General features: G+C 39.6%; 1 protein-coding gene across 3 annotated transcripts in view; it reads right to left on the bottom strand.

The window, feature by feature from the left end:
- PARD3B (par-3 family cell polarity regulator beta) overlaps positions 1 to 24,075 on the bottom strand; it is a 608,177-nt gene that overhangs the window by 184,879 nt on the left and 399,223 nt on the right. The gene's annotated exons all lie outside the window — the stretch shown is intronic.

The following is a 24,075-nucleotide window of genomic DNA, read 5'->3' as shown; positions in this document are numbered from 1 at the left end:
GGAACAGTGGGGGGTGGAATAAACATGGGGAAATAGTTTTACTTTGTGTAATGACCTATCCACTCCCAGTCTCTATTCAAGCCTAAGTTAATTGTATCCAGTTTGCAAATTAATTCCAGTTCAGCAGTCTCTTGTTGGAGTCTGTTTTTGAAGGTTTTTTGTTGAAGAATTGCAACTTTTAGGTCTGTAATCGAGTGACCAGAGAGATTGACGTGTTCTCTGACTGGTTTTTGAATGTTATAATTCTTGATGTCTGATTTGTGTCCATTTATTCTTTTACGTAGAGACTGTCCAGTTTGACCAATGTACATGGCAGAGGGGCATTGCTGGCACATGATGGCATATATCACATATCACATTGGTGATCATCATCATCTGGACACATGGAAAAGAAGTCCTTGAGGAATTCCACCATGATTTCAACAATTTCCATCCCACCATCAACCTCAGCCTGGACCAGTCCACACAAGAGACCCACACCCTGGACACTACGGTGCTAATAAGCGATGGTCACATAAACACCACCCTATACCGGAAACCTACTGACCACAATTCCTATCTACATGCCTCTAGCTTTCATCCAGACCACACCACACGATCCATTGTCTACACCCAAGCTCTACGATACAACCGCATTTGCTCCAACCCCTCAGACAGAGACAAACACCTACAAGATCTCTATCAAGCATTCTTACAACTACAATACCCACCTGCTGAAGTGAAGAAACGGATTGACAGAGCCAGAAAAGTACACAGCAGTCACCTACTACAGGACAGGCCCAACAAAGAAAATAACAGAACGCCACTAGCCATCACCTTCAGCCCCCAACTAAAACCTCTCCAACGCATCATCAAGGATCTACAACCTATCCTGAAGGACAACCCATCACTCTCACAGATCTTGGGAGACAGGCCAGTCCTTGCTTACAGACACCCCTCAACCTGAAGCAAATACTCACCAGCAACCACACACCACACAACAGAACCACTAACCCAGGAACCTATCCTTGTAACAAAGCCCATTGCTAAATGTGTCCACATATCTATTCAGGGGACACCATCATAGGGCCTAATCACATCAGCCACACTATCAGAGGCTCGTTCATCTGCACATCTACCAATGTGATATATGCCATCATGTGCCAGCAATGCCCCTCTGCCATGTACATTGGTCAAACTGGACAGTCTCTACGTAAAAGAATAAATGGACACAAATCAGACATCAAGAATTATAACATTCAAAAACCAGCCAGAGAACACTTCAATCTCTTTGGTCACTCGATCACAGACCTAAAAGTTGCAATTCTTCAACAAAAAACCTTCAAAAACAGACTCCAACAAGAGACTGTTGAATTGGAATTAATTTGCAAACTGGATACAATTAACTTAGGCTTGAATAGAGACTGGGAGTGGATGGGTCATTACACAAAGTAAAACTATTTCCCCATGTTTATTCCACGCCCCCACTGTTCCTCAGACGTTCTTGTCAACTGTTGGCAATGGCCCACCTTGATTATCACTACAAAAGGTTTCCCCCCTCCCCGCTGGTAATATCTCACCTTAAGTGATCACTCTGCTTGCAGTGTGTATGGTAACACCCATTGTTTTATGTTCTCTATGTATATAAATCTCCCCACTGTATTTTCCACTGAATGCATCCGATGAAGTGAGCTGTAGCTCATGAAAGCTTATGCTCAAATAAATTTATTAGTCTCTAAGGTGCCACAAGTACTCCTTTTCTTTTTGCAAATACAGACTAACACGGCTGCTACTCTGAAACCTATCAAGATAAACAAAGTTCTATAGAGATTCCAGCTAAGATTTGGGGAAGAGACATTTTACCAGTGGTTTTCTGGAGCTCCCCTCTGACCAAACATAAGGTGAGGCTTGCAATGATTCCTGTACCTTTGACAGCAAAAACCCCAACTCAGGACACTGCTGAAAGGTCCCTGTTAGAGATGATGTATCCTTAGAGCTCACAAAAATACTTATGAAAAACAAATTTTTGGCTTTTGGAATGGCTCAGATTGCATGAACAGTAGATATTTGCAAACAAATTTCTTGTGAGAATATATCCCCAGATCTCCTACAAGGTCTTTATCCAAAGCCTTCACTTCAAGTCACGTAAGCTGAAGGCTATGCTATGCTATCAATTCACTCGGCATGTTTTTCAGGACCAAAGCATAAAAATTTCTAGCAAAACAAACAAAATACAAACTTATTTGCTCAGTGATGTGGCCTCTTTCCTTCTCAGGAGAAATCAACTAGATTCCTAGGAGACGTCTTCTGTCTATGAACACATCCAGCTCATGGCTGACAGAATTTTTTGGGGAGGTTACTGCTAATATAATAGCTGTGCCGCACTGCAATTTACCAAGATTTTTCACTTACAAAAACGGATTTCAAGAGGTGGGAAAGCTAAAAGGAAAGTGAGAGTTCCAAGATACACAAATCAGGAGGGAAATGTAGGAAATGCATAGATCTGACTCAATTTGAAATAGTATTTTGGTTTTCACTTAATTTGTATATGACAAGTCAGGAAATGGAACCAATAAAGGTAGAAAATAAAAGCAGCTTATGTGCTCTAAGCCATACTAAAAAGCACAACAGATAAAACAGTGTCGATAGGTGTTACCACCACAAGTAGCTGGATGACATCAGAACAAGAGACTTTCACCTACAATTTCACTGTCACTACTGAAGAGAGTCTAGGATCACAAGAAAAGCAGAAATATTGATATTATGCTGTTATTTCAGCAATTCTGGAATGAGTCTCAGTCATTTTAAATATCCATTTTTCTGTGTGAAAAGTAAGGGCTGAGAAATAAAAAAATAAATTAGTGAAATCTTAAAAGAAACGGGAAAAGCTAAGCATTGGCACCAAATGTCGAATCATCATAAGAGTCTACACAAAGCAATTTACACTGCCATTCCCTAGGGACTTTGACATGAGGTTAAAAAAAATGAAAAGACAGAAACCCAGTTTAAGGGAAACCTGGTTGCTAGGTCACGAAATGCAACCTTCTTTTGTTCATTAATTGCCATTCTGGAGACTGCCATTATTGCCAAATTAGTGAGTGCTAAAATGGATTTAGAGCATTGACTTGCATACATCATAAAGGTGCTTAAAATCACTCAAAACGTGTGCAACAGTAAAAGGCACTGTGGTGTCTGTCTCAGGCGGAGAGTGAGGAACAAGAGACAAGGGAAGCATAATCACTGCAAAAGAAAGGGCAAAGTGAAAACCTCTCTGATCAGCACAGAAAGAGCTTTTCAGTCAGAAAACAGCTCTGATTGCTAGGTTTGGACAGGAAGCCACTACACAGCTCTCAGTAACTTAGAGCATGGTACGCTGCATCAGCTAAACTAAATACAACTCTGGAACTGGACAAGGCCATGAAGCAGACCTAGGGTTAGGACTTCTGTCTGGACAAATGTAGGCAAGATTATTACAGAGGTGATGCCTTTGATTTCCATGGGGAGCAGCTACTGCCTGCATCACTGGCAAATAATTAATAGAACATCATTAACAGCGGGTTTGGAGAATGTTATGCACAGAGTTCCCACCTCCACAAGAAAGAAGTAATACATAAAAAACTAGGTTTAAATACTCTTAAGAGGTTGTCTTAAATAGAAATAAGCAAGCAATTCAGGCTGGAAGACTTAACTGATCAGTGAAGTCCATATCAATCTCCAAATAAACAGGAAATTTTACACAGCATTTGCACTTATACTGAGGCACTGTGAGAGAGGTTAGAGAAAATGGAGAATTTAAAACTATATCACACTAAATATAACCTTTCAGGGTGAATTTTCCTACTTTGTGTGTCTGCCTCATGCTGGTTTTATTTTTGGAAAGTTTCAGCTAAAATGGTTCAGCTTTTTTTTGAGAACAAGGTTAGGGAACCGTGGTTTTTTTGTCCATGTTAAAAATATTCTTACAGCTGTTTAGCTGAGATGCGCTAGTGCCTCCATGCTTTGGAGCAGGGACTTGAAATTTGGCAGGGGAATAGCTCTGCTGTCAGACTTGTGTTTTACCATGTTCATGAAAATTTGATCTAATTTGGTCAAGTTACAAGCCTCTGAAAAATCTTGCAAAAAGAAAAGGAGTACTTGTGGCACCTTAGAGACTAACCAATTTATTTGAGCATGAGCTTTCGTGAGCTACAGCCACGAAAGCTCATGCTCAAATAAATTGGTTAGTCTCTAAGGTGCCACAAGTACTCCTTTTCTTTTTGCGAATACAGACTAACACGGCTGTTCCTCTGAAACCTGAAAAATCTTGGTTAGCCCATGCTCAGCAAAGACTTGTTAAAGTCTGGCAGCTAAATTCTCTGAAGATTCCAATTGTATTGGGCATGTTCTTGCCTCTCACAACTCCTACATACTGAGTGGACGACACATATGCCATCTCCACAGAGCACGATACATCTCAGATCTTCAGAGATGAATCAGGACTTTTTCTGCAGTTGGTCCTCCCGTTACACAGGGCTGTCAGTGCTGGAACTGAGAGCAGAGTAACCATGTATCCTATGCTGTGAATGACCCCTATTGCTAGTGTCTGTTCTATTTCACTGATGGGCAGTCCCGTTTCAAGGTAAACTTTTTATTATGAATAGAACTATGTACATAAAGAGGCAAGAAACTTCCTAATATTCTGTGTAGTTGCAGCCTTGTGCTGGTGTTCTTTGTTTCTGCCCCCAGCCATGCAGTATGTCTAAGAAAACAAACACTGTATCTAGAGTGTACAGGAAGTGTGGCATCTGTACACTTTCTGGAAGATTTACTTCAAAACACTATCAAATTATTACAAATACAGTAACTCTGACTCAACTGTTCAGGTCACTTAAACACAACGCTAATATGTCTCATTCAATCTCTTAGGGCATTTCAGCAGTCTTCCCAATCTGCTGTATTGCAAACCCCCTTTTGTCAAATCCTTGTTTGTAACAGACTGGTCAGTCTCATGGTCAATAACAGGGTCAGTTTATGAATTGCTTTAATCTTAAGTGAAGTGAGAGCAGACACACATCTGTGCAAAGTTGTCGGTATCTTTGAGCAGATACTTATGATTCCTTAGTAAGATTTTGCCTTCATCCGTGATCACTGAGTGATGGAAGAGTCACCTCACCCATACTTTAACTTTGACTGGCCAGTGCCCTTCTTGCCCATTTCTCACTGACTCTTTGTTTTCTTAACTGTGGAAGGTCTTGCTCTTTTATTGTAAAATTCTGTCTGATTGTGCTTTCCCAGTCCTTTCCTCACTATCGACAGACTTCTTCAGCTATGGCTACACTAGAGAGCTCTCTAGTGGAGCTGCTCTAAGCCAATGGGAGAGACCTCTGACGCTGACTTAATCCACCCCCAACGAGTGGCGAAATCAAGCTCTCCCGCTGACATCATCTGTCAACACCGGTGCTTAAATTGGCATAAGTTATATTGCTCGGGGGGGGGAGGGGTGTGTAGCTAATTCATGCCCTGAGTGACATAACTTATGCTGTAACGTAGCCATAGCCTTGGTCATCCTTTGTTTTTATCTGGCAACTGAGTATTTACACATCGGTTGTAGAGGAGTTCTGTACTTCTGACATGTTCCACAGCTGCTTGCCATCAATGTCACTATTCATCTGCGGCCAGAAAACAATTTCTCCAGCTCTCCTTTTTGATTTGGTTATTCCCAGGTATGCTTCCATGTATTCATTCCAATATTTTCCTTCTCATCCCTTGGAGAACCACGATCTGTGTTCCCTTCAAGAGCACTCCGGAGATCACTGAAACCTCCTTTTTACAGTAGGGGTATGCAGGAGGGAAGGGTTGATTTTTGACTCCTTTGGTTATTGCTTGTATCACTCCTTGCAGCATTTCATCTTTAACTGTTTCTGTATACAGTTCATCCCATATACCTGCCACTTGTCACGTTCACGTGCGTGTTTACTGTCTATTCCAGGCTATGTATTGTCAGATGGAGCTTGTGCTCTTGGGAGAGTGTCTGGCTTTACTAATGTGGCATCCATAGGCGCCAACTCCGGGGGTGCTCCAGGGTTCCAGCACACATGGAAAATAATTAGTCGGTGCTTAGCACTCACTGGCAGCCAGCCCCTCCCCGCCCCCTCCTCAGTGCCTCCTGCCCACTGGTGGCCCTACTGATCAACTCCTTCCTCTCCCCACCCAGTGCCTCTCACCCACCACGATCAGCTGTTCCGCGGCATGCAGGAGGCACTAGCAGGGAAGGGGAGGAACGGGGGAGGGGGCGGAATTGGGCAGGAAAGGAAGAGTCAGGGCAGCATCTTGGGGGAAGGGGTGGAGCACGGGTGGGGCCTGGGTCGGCGTCTAGGGGGAAGGGGTGGAGCGCGGGTGGGGCCTGGGGCTGAGCGGGGTCGGGCACCCGCAGGGAAAGGAAAAAGCCGACACCTGTGTTGGCAAACAACTGGCAATCCAGAGTTACGTCATACTTTTTCTTTTTCAAAAGCAGTTACTGTACCATTGGTGGTGCTTCTCCAAGCACCTTTCTGTGTAGTGCAGTCAGTGGCTTGTGAGAGCTTTTGCTTTGACACTCCGACTATAGGGAAAGTCATAAAAGTCATGTTCAGGTTTACTTGAATCTTTGATTGATCGGAAAGCTGCCCTCGGAAGTCAATCTCTCCCAAGTATATAATTTCTGTTGTCTGAAATTGACATTTGGTCTTATTCAATTGGTTATTAGCTCTGACAATTTACTGTACTCTCCTCATTCCTGATGCTCAGTGACAGAACTGGCCCAAATTATTACATCATCACTGTACATTTTTATGCCTGCCAGACCCTCTAGCAAATGGCTCATTGTAGGGTGAAATACTTCTTGAGCCAAACATACGCCAACAAGCAGTCTTAGGAAGCAGTATCTGCCAAGTTCTGTTTTGAAAGCGCAGATCTTGGAGCTCTCAGTGTTCAAAAGATGATTTGCCAAAACCCCCTCGATACATCTAACTTGCTGAAGAATTTGGCTCCTACCGTTTCAGACAACAGTTCACATCCTTGTGGGCAACTGGGAGTATTCTCTTTTTATGTTTCTGTTCAGCTCCTTAGGGTCTCAACACAGCCATTTTTTCTCTACAATTATTAAAGAGCGAATCCAACCTGTTGACTCTTCTTTTCTCCAAATGATAGTATTTGATGTCATGTTTTGCAACTCCTCTTCTAGCCTCCCTTTTAAAGTTGGTGAGCTTTTCATGTAGCATGAACCACAGGTCCTGCATCTTCTCTTAACCGTATCTTGTATATTACTGGGAGACGTCCATTTCCTGGGAATACAGCTTTATAGAGCAATACTTGAATATCCAGTTCTATGTTTTCTTTCTGACTCTCTATAGTATACATCCTCTTAACAAGACCAAATATCTCTTGTGTGTAGGCAAAAGTCTGGTTGCTTGTCTCTGTGCATTATCACAAACTCTTGTTTTATGTTTTCCCTTGTATTGAAGCATCAGTCTGTACTAGCTCACGAAAGCTTATGCTCAAATAAACTTGGTAGTCTCTAAGGTGCCACAAGTACTCCTTTTCTCCCAGCACTGGAATTGTTCCTCCATTGTAGTCTTTCATGGACACTTTTCAAAATCCCATGTTCTTGTGCTCCTTGCATCTCAATTTCATTTTCTGTTATCACATTTACTTGTGCCCCAGTGAAGTGAGCTGTAGCTCATGAAAGCTTATGCTCAAATAAGTTTGTTAGTCTCTAAGGTGCCACAAGTACTCCTTTTCTTTTTGCAAATACAGACTAACACGGCTGCTACTCTGAAAAGTGTCTATCTTGTATCTCAGATTGGCTAATTAAAATGTGCACAAATGGTGCTAATCTTTTGAGTTTTCAGCCTCCTCCAATATTGGGCTTAAGAACAGCTTTCTCTCTTCACTTAAGGAATTCCTTTCTGCACCCAATACATGCACTTTCTCTGCACATTTTAGCACAATGGTTGGTTTTATTACAGTTTCTACATATTAGCCTGAATGCTGGGCATTTCCTATACATATGCTGGTTGCCTCATCGCTGGCATTGCCTCTTGGTTTCCATGTGCCCGTTCTTGGCCAATTTAGTTTTTGTGAACTTTCCCTTGCTGGTTAAGTTCTGATACTCTCAGTTATGTGGTGTGTGTCTTTCTCTAGGCTTTGTTGTTGTTTGTTAAAATGCTTGGCATACACATATTGCTCTTTCTAGTGTCAAATCCATCTCCCTTAGTAACTGTTCATAGCCTTTGTTTTTGTTACACCCCAGAACAATGTGGTCTTTAAAGAGAGTCTTTTAATATTCCATATTCACAGGACTGACTTTTTAGTTTTAAGTTAGACAAACTCCTCTGTTGTCTCCCCTTCATTCTGTGGTCTCATCCTGGACATCTCTTTCATCAGTACATTTTTTCTACGAACAAAATGATCCTTAAACATTTTCATTTTTTCTGCCAAGCTTTTCTCTCCTTCCCCACCACCATCTGTATGGAACACAGTGTATACAGGAAAGGCTTCTGTGCCTGCCACTGTTAAGAGCAGATCAATCTTTTGCTCATCCTCCAGTTTATTTGCCCCAGTGGCTTTCATACACAGCTCATACTGCTGTTTGAATTGTTTCGAGGTATATTCAGCTTTTCTCATGGCTGGTGGAGGAGTCACTTGCAGCTGCACATGCTCTGTAATAGCCAGTTCATTGTTACCTCTCACTAGGTCTTCCAGCATGCTGTGCCCCATTCCTGGCACCACATTGTATCTCACTGCTGAGCAGAGTGGCATCAAGATACACTCTTTATTATGAACAGGAACTATGAACAGCGGAGAGGTAACGAACTCCTTACTGGTCTGTGTAGCTGCAACCTGCAACTGCTCCAACTTGGGCTGCCTAGTTTCTGCACCAGCAGGAAGTGTGCCAAGGAATCAAAGACTGCATGAAGAAGGTACAAGTGTGACATCTCTACACTCCCTGGAGGACTTACCCTACAGCACAGTGCCTAGGCACTAATGACGATGATAAGGAAACAGTCTGACTCAAATGCAGAGGGGTAGGGAATGGGATCTGGGAGGGGGAAAAGTAGAGGGTGGGATAACTGGCAGGAACTCAGTAGGGCAGTGTGTTAAAAAACAGGAGCAGATAGGGGACAGGAACAAGAGAAATGATAGAGGCAGAAGCTGGAGAAAGATAGGGTAGGAACCTGGAAGGAAGATCGGAACAAGAATAGGGCAAAGGGGATGCACAACAGAGGAGGGGAAAGAGGTAGGAAGGGCTGGGATGGAAGCAGAAGGGGACACAAGAAGATGACTCTGTAACCCCTTGAGAGCAATCCGTTACAGAATTTGGAATTGAACCCACTATTCTGGAGTCTCTACACTCCTTTACTGTGTAGCAAACAGCTGTGAAGCCAACCGGCAAAGTGTATGTCTCCACCCCTGTCCACACAGAAGGTAACAGCCTTCTACTGCTACCAGTTGCTCCATTAGCTCAAGTGATAGAAGACTGTTCTATGGATATAACATTGCAGCTCTACAGATGACCCATGGGGGGGGGGGGTCAATATAATTCCATATAAAGAAATGATGGTTATTTTTTAAATTTTAAGTTTTTTTTTTAAATGCAGTCACTTACGTAGAGAGAGAGCATTGTTCATGTTGCAAAGTCAAGCACTCAGAAGTTAGGAAATGCCAGAATTAAAGTTACTTGTACAACCTTAATTTGTCCCGTCCCCAAACTTTTAACCCTGTCCCCTCATTTGCTCATGTTTCTATACCCCACCTTATGGAACTCCTGCCCATCACTCTACCCAACACCTCTTCCCCATCCCATCACCCCCCTCAGACAGTTTGTGTGTACATATTAAGATACAGTCTTTCTTACACGATTCCATATTATCCAGTACAATCTGGGTTGTGAGAGAAGACTCTTTAATCTTCAACAATTGCATGGGAAACACAAAGTTATTGGCAAAGTATGCAACTTTTTGTATAAGCATTCTATATTTTGCCAGCTTGTCCTACCGTGAAAGTCCCTCTGAGGAATTAATTTTAGCAATAACTAGGAACTTCCTGTTTTTTTTCCCAAGGAGAACACTTAGTCACTTTCATGTAATGATTTACGTTTGCTGTTCAAAAAGAAAAAAAAGCCAGAACACTATTTATTTATCTAGTAAAGTCAGTCAAATGCTTCATTAAATAATTGAAATCGCTGCTAATATCCCTAAAATTAAAGCAAAAGTTCAATAGCTTTTGATCATTTCATGGCCTAATATTATAAAATATTGTGTTACCTTCAAAAGATGGGGTGAAATACTAAAGATTAACTACACTTCCCACTCACTAGAAATGAAAGTGAAATTTCATCTGTGAGCTCCCCATATTCTGTCATTTTAAAAGGTATCTTCATTTATTCAAAAGCTTATCAAGGTCCTTCTCGAACAGATTAACAGTTGAGCATTTAGTTGCCCTTTTCCTCAGGCTATAATCATTTTGTCTGAGATTTCAATGGCAACATTGGAACTTCCCACTCTAGCACTAAAATCTGCCAATGAAAGAATATCTGAATCCAGACGAACATTGATTAAATTTTTCATTATTGATGATGGTGCTATCAATTATTAAATTATTCCCTTATTAAAATGGGAATATTTAGTGAAGGTGTTTACTTTAAGAGAAGAGTTAGGTCTAACTCTCAGACAGTTTTACAGTTAACACCTTTTCCATTTCAGTTTTTATTTCCTTCATCTTTCTTCGTGAGGGCTGTGACAATCATGCTAGTCAATCTACTTGTTAAGAGATGTAGGAACTGCCACAAACAGGCAGACCAATGACCCCTCTACTTAGTATCCTTTCACAGAGAGTGGCCATTACCAGATGCTTTAAGATGCACAAAAACCCATAATGAACAATTATGGAATAGACTGCTCTTTGTGGAAGTTTTCCCTTTACCCGCTCCCCCCCAGCAATTTATGTTTGGCTTATATGCTGCAGCATGAGAATTTATATCCCTTGTACAAAATCCATCCTATGCAATAACTGTAGATATTCTTATTGTTCATGTAAATACCTATTTCTTTTCTGAGTAGCAGCCGTGTTAGTCTGTATTCGCAAAAAGAAAAGGAGTACTTGTGGCACCTTAGAGACTAACAAGTTTATTTGAGCATAAGCTTTTGTGAGCTACAGCTCACTTCATCGGATGCAGCATCCGATGAAGTGAGCTGTAGCTCACGAAAGCTTATGCTCAAATAAATTTGTTAGTCTCTAAGGTGCCACAAGTACGCCTTTTCTTATTTCTTTTCTGATTCCCATTAAGATTTGGGTCACAAATAGTGAAGCAATGAGTTTCACAGGTTAATTCACTGTGTACTAAATATTACCTATCATCAGTTTTAAATTTGTTGTGTTTTTATTTTATTGGATGTTCCCCTGTTCTGGTTGTATGATAAAGGGTAAATAGGAGCACCTGATTTACTTTCTGTAAACTGTTCATTATTTTATAATCCTTTACTTCTAAGATACATACATACATATTCCTAATTTTTAAAATCTCCTCTCCTATGGACATATTTCCTTTCTTCTGACAATTTTTGACCTTTCTCGGGTCCCCTTCTGTTGATGCCACAACCCTTTTGTGATAGACTGACCTGAACTTAACTGCAGTGTCCAAAACGTGGGTGAACCCTTCTCTATTATCCTTTGTAGATCATCTTTACTCAGCTTGTCATAGTCTAGTATTAGATTTCTCTTACTGATGAATCGGTTCTCTTATATCCCTTGATAAATCTGTTTTGCTCCTAATACACTAAGTTTAAAAAAGTCTGTTAGTAGAGCTGTTTGAATATGGCATAAGCAGCATATGTGAAAAATCCTCTGAGTTATGAATGGCTGTTTGGTTTGACAATGTCCACGCTATTTATACAGTATTCATAAGCAGTTTTTTTTCCACAATGTTCTTTGAGTACTGGTTGTTCTTCTTACGAATACCTGAACTCACATGTAGGCCAGGATATTTGTGTTCAAACAAGTGGGTTCTTCATTCATTATTCTTCCAGAAACAATACCCTGGGACTTAGGTGACCAATTAAACATCACAAACAGCAAATAATGAATGGTGTAGGTGAATCATTTGTGTAAAGTCATAGGTTGAAAACTGCTAGTCTAGATGATGCAGTGAATACGTATAAACAAAATATATTAATAAAATCAGGAATAGCTTATAAACAGGACCAATTCAAAATGAATAATTCTGACAGTGTTTATGTGCAATATTCCAAGATCTAAACTTAGCTTAGGCTATACAGATCTTTCTTTCTTTCCATGATGGCTCGAATAATTACCTCCTAGGCTAACTTCCAAAGTATTGGAGGTCATGTCTTTCTGATCTCAGTGATTTCTTTCCTTGGAGACCAACATTTATTCTGGACCATATGTTAGATGGGCAATTTCCCTCTTACTGACCCTGGTCAAAGTGATTATTTTTAACAGGGAAATGGTGTCAGGTGTAGCTTTACTGTTTGCCTGATTCATTCTTTGACACCAATACCATTACTGACTCTGTTCTTCTTTGATATACAAGTAGATGACAAGTTTTCTTCCTGTTATTACCTTTCCATCTTTGTATGGGTCACACATTTCCATTCACATCCCATCTCTCTCTCTCCAACATGCAAACAAACCTACCCCTTAATCTCTTATGCTGGATGGGAACAGACCAGGTTCAAGCATGCTGCCCCTTGTCCAGCCACCCAGAAGACTGGTAAATAGGTAAATAATGCAACTATTATGGGGAGAAGTGGCCATCCAGAAAAGTGGGGGGAAGAGGGTTCAAGAAAGAAGGGGAATAGGAAGAGGTATCAACCTGTATTGGTCATGTTAATAAAAAAAGCCCCTAAAACAGCCTGAACTTGTGTTTATCATTAATTTTATATAGTGATTCCTCATAATAACAAAAATGATAACAACATGCTTAAGAGAGAGTATTTAGAGCTATAATGTGGTTATGACCATTTCTGAGGAAAAACGGAAGGGAAAAGGGAATGGAGTAATTATTAAATACAATATTGTATTAGATTATGAATGGTCAGGAATTAGATTTACTGAAACCCTGAATATGTATTACTACTTTCTGCTGCATGGTGTATGGTGAGGATGTTTTTTTTTTTATAGCTGAACAGGCAAAAAAGAATTTTTACCAAAGGAGAGTGGATATCCTACCATTTACGCCTCTGGAAGCTGGGACAATGTGAAGATTGTTAACAAAACCACTCCCAGCAGCTAGACTACTCAACTACAGAGTCATTGGGCAGAGAATAACCTGACCCAGACTTGACTTGCCATGACCTGACTTGGGCATATGACCTCGATCTTTTGCTTACATGCAAAGGAACTGATGGAATAGGTTGAATTTTGTATGTCTGTGCTGCTGATACCCATGTGTGTGCTGATGTTAAACTAAAAATGTGTTTGGTCAACTGATTAATTTACACTAGTCAAATAAGCAGACAATGCATTGCTATTCTTAACTTGACACAGCAGAGTTGAAGCTGGCAAACAGAAAGGAAAACAGAATTACAGAAGCACCGTAGCTCTCAGTCAAGGAGAGTAAGGCAGGCTTACAACTGTACAGAATCTTAAGGTATTGATATCAAGCTCATAAAACAGTGCCTTCAGGCTTCCCAAAAATCACACAGAGAAGTATTCAAACTATAGTAAAGTATACAAGAACAACAGACTTGGTCAACTTAAGGTCAGGGGGAGGATTTCCAAAGGCAAAAGCGGAGGTAGGCAACCAGTGAAAATCCTCCTCTAAATAAATTGATGTATAAAAGAAAAAAGTGTAAGTTTCCCTCTTAACAAGCACTAGGTCACAAGAAAAAGTAGTTGTCATTAACAACAACCTGGTGCGCTAGGCACCTCAGAAAGCAGAAAGATAGTCATGGTCCCTGCCCACAAGGGTCACATAAGATTATACAGTGACTCAGTTAATTCATGTTCACTTTTTTGCGACCAGTCTTAGTTTAATATGATTACATATATTTCTGGTAGGCGTCACAATGTATACAGTTGAAAAGGACTTTTCTCTCTCTCTCTCTCTCTCTCTCTCTCTCAAACTTCCTGAAACATCAACTGCTCAGACACTCAGAATGATTTGGAAAGGAGGGATTTCAAAGTCATTGCACTGTTTAGTTTGTGCTTTTCAAGCGAGTAGCTATCAGAGGCTATTTCTGTAGAGAGACCTTAATGATGCTATGGCCCTTTCAACACTGGCTCATTTAGTAAGCATGGAAGACATTATGAAAGACTTGATAAAAGCAAGGAAAATGTGCTAAATTTCCTGCACTCACAAATAAGAGATAACATGCATCTTCTAGTTGGTTTATACTTCAAGCCAAGTATCCTAAATTAGAAGCAGAAATACCAAGTGCTGAATAATGTTACACCTGACAGATACATCTAAGAAAGAAAAATCAACACATCAGGGAATTTAACAAGTTCTCTGATCGAAAAAGTTTGCTACAGACTTAGATTTACTGACATTTCAATCTACTTTACTGTATATGATGATTGCAAATTAGTTCATACTTGTAAGATCTACAATTTCAACTATGAATAATGGCGGTTTACATCTTGAAGGCCAGGAAAGGATGCTGTTCATTAGCTGAGGAGGAAATGCACGGACTAATGAAGTCACTAGATATAAGTCAGAAATGCAGGACGATGCTGTGTTGGGAACGAACCCTGGTGTAACCATTTTTGACAGTCTACCACTAACAGATACTGCAGTTGTGAGGCAATGTGTTAATATTTCAAGAAGAAAAACTGCCAGTCACTAAACATGAGTTTTTCTATACATCTCTGCAAAACGTTAATGAGCTTCACACAGTCACAGAAATAAGAGTATGAATTAAGAAGAAATTTAGTTTAAAGCAAAGACATGTTTAGCTTTGTGATGAACATTTTAGACAAAATACAAACTAAGTTAGTCTCGTCACAAAATTTGATGCCACCTATTAGAATAAGTAGCTTTCTTTATTTGATTGCACAGTTTAACCTCTGACACAACCTTTTACTTTATACCATAGCACTACAAGCGGCAAAATGTTTTCATAGGAATTTGAGTCTCTACCCCAAGATAACTTGTGTTTTTTTCCCATTTGGTGCAAATTGAGGGGCCTGCGGTCAGTGTGACTCTAGGAATAAATTAAGCTACTTTACTGTCTTCAAAACAGGAGATTTCTCCTAAGGATGATTTATGTCTATTAAATACATTCTAGGATTTAGCTGTTATAACCTACGAGGGGAGAATGCATATGGGAAAGGCCGAACAGACTGGAAAATCTTCAGGTTTCAGAAAATATGATTCCGAGTTCAGGCTCTTTGTAAATTGATCAGTCCAAAACAGAAGAGAAGTAAGAATTCCAGTGTCCTGTTTACTTCAATTCTCCCCCCTCGCTGATAAAATCACAGATCTGTTCCATGCTACAGATGAGCAGGGAACGTGATGCTTTCGATAAATCGATCTAGATTACAAAGGCACAGACATTTTAAAACAACCTTTTTGATCCCAAACCAAAGCTGCACAACAAATGAGGGGCCCAATGCTTATATCCATGAAACTTCACTTCTGTAAGTATGTGAGAACATGGGGCTATCTAGAATGTTAAATTTTACTTCTGAGCACAGCAGGATGCTTCTTCATAGACTGTAGGAGGAAGGATGCTACGGGGGAAAATAAGGCAAATCAGTTAGATGACACATTTCTTTGAGAGAGACTTCTTTTTACTGAGAAATATGAAAAAAGTGGACATTTATACAAAATGCCATTTACTTTGCTAGTTTCAGTTTCCCTGTCTTTAGGTGCAAATATTTTCATTTGAGCCTTTTCACTCAGCTTCTGTTCTTGCTTGATACTGCAGTGAAGTAATAACCTTGTTTTTATTATATCAGTCTGTTGCTAAGGAAATGACAGATATCTCAAATCCACAATAATGACTTGTCTCAGAAACAAATTCAGACCCTGATTCTGCAATGCATTATGCACAGGAGGACCCCTGCATCTGCTTCAACATGGCTCCATGTGGGCACAGGGAACTACCCATGTGAAACACAATAAGGGCTGATAGGCTAAGGAAGAAATCGCATGTTCAAACAATCATAGCTCTGATAATCAGCAAAATAGGCAGTTTTTCTTAAGAAAAGAAAAGAAAAGAAAAGAAAAAAGAAAAATACAAGGTACATGGATTTGTTTTAAGACAGGCATATTTTCCCCAGTGTGACATTTCCTTGTTCCTTTAAATTTAGGCTATCTATACATTGGGGAACACTGCCCCTTTTGCAATGACTTCAATGTAAAAAGCTTGCCCTAATTTTCTGTATTAGATGTGGATTAATGCCAAAGAAAGAAAGAAAGAAAGAAAGAAAGAAAGAAAGAAAGAAAGAAAGAAAGAAAGAGGAACATCTTTTCAAAATGTTAATCATGGTAGAGCACAGTAGGTCCAAAAATGGGGATATTTCAGTGTAGAACAAGACAGAGATCTGGTGAGTGACACAAAGCACGGTTGCCCCAGGGACTGGAAATATGGAGCCTGATATTATTTCATTAGAATCAAAGGTAAAAATCCCATTGACTTCAAGTCCATGGAAATTATACTTATAGCTTTGATTTGGTAAAGCACTCCAGCAAATGCTTAACTTTAGACACATATTTAAATCCATCTATATTTAGCCAAGTAATTAAGCATATGCTTTAAGATAAGCCTATTCTTAAATTCCACTGACTTCAGTGGGATTTAAGCATGTATTTAAACTGTTTGTTGAATCAGGGCCAGAGTAACCACTTAACCATCTTAGGCTCCGATCTTGCAATCAGATTTTTTTAAAACATACCTTATAAAATATCTATATTGAAATTAAAAACAGAAAATAAAAAAAAATCTTATTATGAACTTCTAGCTTTTCAGTGTTTTCTAATTGAAGCTGTTTCTGAGTTATTTGCATGTGAATGCAAAAAAAATCCTTTTAAATCAGTCATCTTATTTACAATTGATTAAATTAAGAAGTGCCAAGCCAATTTTGTACAGTAAGTTTTAGTCTGGATGCATTTTTAAAAACACACATACCGATATGGGGCTCTGCAGCTAAAAATTTTCAAGAATCGTTTTGGGGATTAATCAAGGGTATTATAGCAACATGGGAAGATTATTATTATTATAAAAGAAAAGCCAGGGTTAGGAGAGCGAAGAAAAACTTTACAATGTTACTGATGATTTAACCTGCAATTAAAAAAAATCATTGCATAAAATAATCCCTTTTTCCCCCCTTCTTCTGCAGAAATTAGAAGACTAGCAGAAAACGAAATCTCTAACAAAATAAATGGGGGAAAGCCTTTGCTTATAAACTATTTCTTATGTACACCTGCCCGCTCCCTGATCAGTGAATCCCACACACTGAAGATGTTTATGAGTTCATTTTATTGCAGCTCCCCCCTTCTCCTGTAACTGCCCAACAGCCACTCTCATTTAAGAAGCTCTAAATATTGTTGCCATGGGTGACACAGGAACATGGAGCAAGGGAAAGCTCGGCTAATAAAATGGCTTTCACAGCATTTCAGCCTTTGCTCAGAAGTAAAGTTAAAATTTATGGCTTTTAAAATACTGGATCTGGGAGAGGTCAGGTTAAATGGCTGCTAGTAATAAAAGAAATCAATATGCCACAGCATCTGAAGCAGCCAGCAAACTGAATAAACACTTAATCCAAATCCACTTGGACCTGAATTAAAAGAACATAAAATACTGTATTTCCTTTGTTTGTCCTCCATCAGTCAATAGTTTGCATTGCTGGGTCCCCTGAATTCCACACAGGACAAAAAACAAACATTTGTTGGCCAAGTGGCAATTAAACCCTATGTCAAGACCCTGAGGAATTATGTGGGCATTAACCTTATCAGAAAACCACTTTTAGATTAGCAGACTACAAACACAAATGCACCTCCGTCTGTGAAGACCCTGCAACACTTATGCACAAAAGCTCCAGTGGACATTGAGATTTTCAGACTTAAGCGCTTACTCACAGTTGAACCTAGTACATTTCAGCCACCTACCCCCTTAACTGTAATCCCGGAGTGCAAACAAAATCACCGATAGCAATAATTAGTATGTCCAGTAGTACAGAAACCTCAACAGATTAACCTTCATTGCACTTTAAAACAAAAAAGAATCAAAGAACAGAACTGATTTCAACTCCCTTAATCCTAAACTTAAATTTGGCTCAATTTGTGGCTAGATTTTCAAGAGTAATCATGCAAACCCATTTTTCTGTACTTATCTACATGTGTTTATGAGGAAATGTGCTGGTTAAGTTTCAGCCTGGGAAATTATCACACTTTTTGCCAGAAGATGCCTTTAAATTCCCGACATAAAAGATGCAACTACATTTGAGGCCCATATACACAGGTTACGTCACAAAAACATTGATGCATTTGAAATTACAGTTTATAAGATTAAATAATTTTTTTCTTGGAAAAGTGTTAAAAAAGCCAGTGTACCTAAACTAAAGCAAAAATACAGCTCTCAAACTGGCAAATACAGAATTTTATCAGACCTATTATTAATCAAGAAAAGGGGCTCTCTGGTACTTCTCTCTCTCAAAAAGTCCAAAAGATTTGGGAAAGGATTATGTAGGTTTTCAACAAAAGTGCCCTCATCAAAAGAAGGTCCTTTTTATACCCTTCTGTGTTCTAAAAAGATTATCTGAATTTTTAAAAAGTTTGATAAAAGTATTTTTATTATAGCTTTCTTAATACCTGGAGCTACAGCTGAAGTTACATTAGGACTTTCTTTATAATTCCTTTTTTTTCCTTTCTTTTTTTAAATGCTCAACAATTTCTTGAAATTATCCTGAAACTTTCCATGCATGGTCCCAGCCCAGAGATGAAGTCTTGTTGGTTTTTTTGTTTTGTTTTTGGTGGGTTTTTTTTTTTTTGGGGGGGGGGGGAAATGGGAGGAAAAATAAATAAAACTCCCTTCAACGATGTCTGAGTTACTGAGGAGTGGAAAAAAAACATTTTTCCAGAAGCATAATACTCTTTCCCCGTTCACCAATAACCAGAAATGACTGAAGAAAGTCTTCCAAACTTTGCATGTAAATAGCCTGAGAACTAGATTCCTTTCTAGGATTTGGGGAGAAGGGAAGTTTAATTTCCATGTCTGGTTTATTTCCTCTAACTTTATTTGGATCTGTGTAATTTTAGCAATAATCTTGTACCTATACAACATTTTCCACAGGCAAGAGAATATGCAGACATATTTCAGATTCATTGTTAGCAATACTTAGATGAGCAATTAACAAGCAATTATCTCTCCATCCGCCCACCCGCAGCTATAAAGGGATACTCTCGAATGCTCCTCAACCGACAAATTTGATAAGATACAAGGGGTAAACTCTGGAAGGCAAAAGAGGTGTGGGGGAAAAATAAGTCAATTAAGAAAAACTTTAGAACTGACCAGATTGATCTAATATGTCCTTAAAATATGAAAAACATTTTGTGGCTTTTTCTATGAAAGTGAATTGTTATAAAAACATGTCCAAATCAGGCAGAAAGTGGCCAAAAAAAAAAAAAGTTCTTCTAAGCAGCTACAACAGAAGGTCTTAAAGTATTATACAATATGCAAAGAAATGGACTAATATGACATTTGGCAGCCTTATTGGGATTAGCTGGCATCCACAACTGGCTTACAAACCAAGCCTCAGCTAAAAATAAAACAAAAATACCTCCTTAGCTACCTTATGTTGATTAAGGTTGAGGCTTAATGCTATGATGTATTACTTTGTGTTTTACAGCTGTTTGGGTACATGGTACTATCCTTCTTAAAAGAGTTTTGTAGCTCCCCCATGGCATGTATTATGTCATGATGTGTTCCTTCAATAAAAAAGTTATTTTTAAAAAGAAATTGGCAAGAGAGAATGAGAGACCAAATAAAGCTAATTTCCTCAAATCTGTATTTTTGTAAAACCCACTCCACTCTGACACATTTACAAAATATGCTCTAACCCTAAATAATCATCTTGAAAGGCTAAGCCTTCCTAAATCTCTTCTTGTTAGTCTCCTCTGTCTCCATTACCATTACAGCCTTTTCCCAATATTATTATTCAGAGGATTTTTACGTTTGCCTTTTAAAACCGTTAAATAAGCCTTACCATACTAGTAATTACTTGTGTGTTTAAACAGTTGACAAATACATACACAGTTCTGTACTGCTAAGACTTGTTTTAACTGCAAATTATAACTATGTGGGTAGGACTGTTGCTCCAAAAGAGTGAATCTCCTTCTCCATCCCCTCCCTTTTTGCATAGTTCACACCTATGTACACGGTTTAAATACAGCGGGCAAGACTACTACTTCAAGCAAATGAATGTCTTCATGTAATATATGTAGTCACTCACCATGATCTTCCACTGCACTTCACCTGTGCAAAGTTTAGAACATTTAGTTCTGTGTGTGTATGAGAGTGCTATGTTTCCATCCATCTGCCCAGTTAAAGGCCCCAAACTTAGGAAAGCATCCTCATTTGGTAAAACATGTGCTTAAATACTGAAAAGGAATGGACTGAACCAGGCACTTGAAGTGTTTTCCTGACTCAGGGAAAAAGTTTGCAGGTGACACTAATATTGGTGGGATGATTGATAACCTTGAGGACAGGTCACAGTTACAACTAATCCAAGGATGTGATAAATTCTCCTTCAGTTGAAATTGTTAATTAAGGTTGGATATCTTTCTGAAAGGTATGCTATAGTTTAGCCACAAGTTGTTGGGATGCAAAGATGGGAATCACTGGATGCAATTTTAAGGTCAGTGCAATACAGAAAGCAAATCTAAATGATCATAATGATCCCTTCTGGTCTTAAAAAAAAAATCAGTTCACAGAAATGTTTGTTGCTCCCATTAAAGTGAGCTGATTCTTATGAAAGATAAATAGCAGAGAACACTGAAACGGTTGTTTAGTTCATGTACCTAAGGGTGGATGATGGCCGTTCTGCAAATATTATCCTAATAGACTTTCACCCAGACCATCAGGGACCATATTTAGGGCTGGAGACCAAGGGCCAGATCCTCAGTTGGTGTAAATCATCAGATATCCACATCCTGCAATGAAGTGACACCAATTTACACCAGCTAAGAATCTTACCCTAGTCTCTCTGCTTACATTTGGAATACAGGCACCAAATTTTGGTGTTACTTTTTGTCAGGAGACACCTGCCCACGAGAAGTCAGACAGAGTATAAAGCATTTCCCATTTCATATACATTAGAGCACAAAGGTCAGATGTTAACAACTATAGCCTGCGTTGACTTCATATGAGTGACTTATGGTAGAACCTGAGAGTTATGAACACCTCGGGAATGGCGGTTGTTCATAACTCTGAAATGTTCATAACTCTGAACAAATGTTATGGTTGTTCTTTCAAAAGTTTACAAATGAACATTGACTTAATACAGCTTTGAAACTTTACTATGCAGAAGAAAAATGCTGCTTTTAACTGTCTGAATTTAAATGAAACAAGCACAGAAACAGTTTCCTTACCTTGCCAAATCTTTTTTTTAACCTTTCCATTTATATTTTTAGTAGTTTATGTTTAACAGTACTGTACTGTATTTGCTCCCCCGCCCCGCTGCTGCCTGATTGCGTATCTCCAGTACCAAATCAGGTGTATGGTTGACTGTCAGTTAGTAAGTCTGGTATTCGTAACTCTGAGGTTCTACTGTATATGTGAAAAGCTTTTCATTGCTTTAACAATCCACTAAGCCATCTATATTAGGTCCCCAGAAAAAATATTTTTAGTCAATCTATGGTAATCCCCATAACCATGAAATCAAGGCTTTTCTTTTTCCAGTACCACAAAAATATTTTTACTGTTCTGTAAATTCTGTTTTCATTTATTCAAGAAATTCACACCATGAGGAAAGAAATAAGAACATAAAGATTTTTAAAAACTGTATAAAATTACCCCTTCTCAGATTATCAGTGGTTCATGAAATATTATTATCCTATACCTCAAAGTACATAACCATGTGCAACCATCATCTGTGAGAGCACTCCTGCAAACTACACTCCATGAGAGTAAGCTTGATTACTGCTTCCTCTATTCTCGTGAGGTCTAGCTATCTGACTTTGCCAAACTACTCATTTCTTTGAGTCTATTTGCAGCAAGTTCTTCTCTGCATATTCATTTCTTCTTCTAGTTTTCATTTTCTTTTAGCTATAAAGATATTTCCAATATGTATAAAAACAACAGTCATTTTGAATTTTTTTTAAAATGACTATTTTGGGGAAATATGTTTTTGATAAGAGCACCTTTTAAACAGCATATATGGGGTTCCCTACTCTTCAGCTGATGTCCAGATGGCTTTTTTTGGCCTGATAACATCTTCCAACGTATTTTGGGTCACCCAATCTCAGTGCAAATGCCTATTTGTAGCCTCTTCAGTTTCCCTGCTGCTGTTCCCAGTGACCACCCTCTTGCTGAGCCTGAGGAAAAGTTGTGGACATGATATGGGAGCAAAGTTATTGTTCTAATACTGATGGCAGGAATTAAGGGAGGAAAAAAATTTTTCTCCTATCTCTTTCTGTTCTGGTAATTTTCAGTGTTAGTAAATATAAAATTTTGAGATACAAGTGTGATATTTTAGTTTACAATGTCCTTTATAAGATCCTCAAGCATTCTGAGAAATAAATGCTCCCCCTTCCAGTAATCTCTCTTTGTTACATTCTGATTACTTAGTGCTCGCATGACAGCACAACATTCTCTATCAGTTAGCTTCCAGGTCTGACTCTAACTGCTGCCCTCCCACTCACCCACCCTCTCTACACACATGCACACACAATGTGTGAGAAGGTGGTCAGTATTTTGTTTTTTCTTCGTTCAATTTGTGACCCACGGCCTTATTTAGTGCACACTGTTCAAACCCTGTTTTCAAGACAGAATAATTTCCTCCTGAGCTTTTCTATGGTGCTCATCACTATAGTATCCCAGTGGATTACAAACAATTAATTTATCTTCATAACACCCTTGAAATGAGAAGGTGATATTATCACTATTTTACAGGTGGGGAGCTGAGGCAGAGAGATAGATTAAGGCAGGGACTGGCAACCTTTGATACGCGGCCCGCCAGCATAAGCCCCTGGCAGGTCGGGCTGGTTTGTTTACCTGCCGCATCTGCAGGTTTGGCCGATCGCAGCTCCATTGGCCGCAGGGGGAAGTGGCGTGGCTTGGGCTAAGGATGGAGATTCCACCACCTCCCTAGGTAACCCATTCCAGTGCTTCACCACCCTCCTAGTGAAATAGTGTTTCCTAATATCCAACCTAGACCTCCCCCACTGCAACTTGAGACCATTGCTTCTTGTTCTGTCATTTATCACCACTGAGAACAGCCTAGCTTCAGCCTCTTTGGAACCCCCCTTCAGATAGTTGAAGGCTGCTATCAAATCCCCCATCTCTCTTCTCTTCTGCAGACTAAATAACCCCAATTCCCTCAGCTTCTCCTCGTAAGTCATGTGCCCCAGCCCCCTAATCATTTTCGTTGCTCTCCGCTGGATTCTCTGTAGTGGGGGGACCGAAACTGGATGCAATACTCCAGGTGTGGCCTCACCAGTGCTGAATAGAGGGGAATCACTTCCCTCGATCTGCTGGCAATGCTCCTATGAATACAGCCCAATATGCCATTGCCATTCTTGGCAACAAGGGCACACTGCAGACTCATATCCAGCTTCTTGTCCACTGTCCTTTTCTGCAGAAATGCTGCTTAGCCAGCCGGTCCCCAGCCTGTAGCAGTGCATGGGATTCTTCCTTCCTAAGTGCAGGACTCTGCGTTTGTCCTTGTTGAACCTCATCAGATTTCTTTTGGCCCAATCCTTCAATTTGTGCAGGTCACTCTGGACCCTGTTCCAATCCTCCAGTGTATCTACCTCTTCCCCAAGTTTAGTGTCATCTGCAAACTTGCTGAGGGTGCAACCCCATCATCCAGATCATTGATAAAGATGTTGAACAAAACCAGCCCCAGGACCGATCCCCTGTGGCACTCCGCTTGATACTGGCTGACAACTAGACA

The sequence above is a fragment of the Caretta caretta genome, chromosome 11, assembly GCF_965140235.1.
Source record: "Caretta caretta isolate rCarCar2 chromosome 11, rCarCar1.hap1, whole genome shotgun sequence".
Lineage (NCBI taxonomy): Eukaryota > Metazoa > Chordata > Testudines > Cheloniidae > Caretta > Caretta caretta.
Note: the sequence above shows the minus strand (reverse complement) of the source record. Positions and strands in the feature narration are given on the sequence as shown.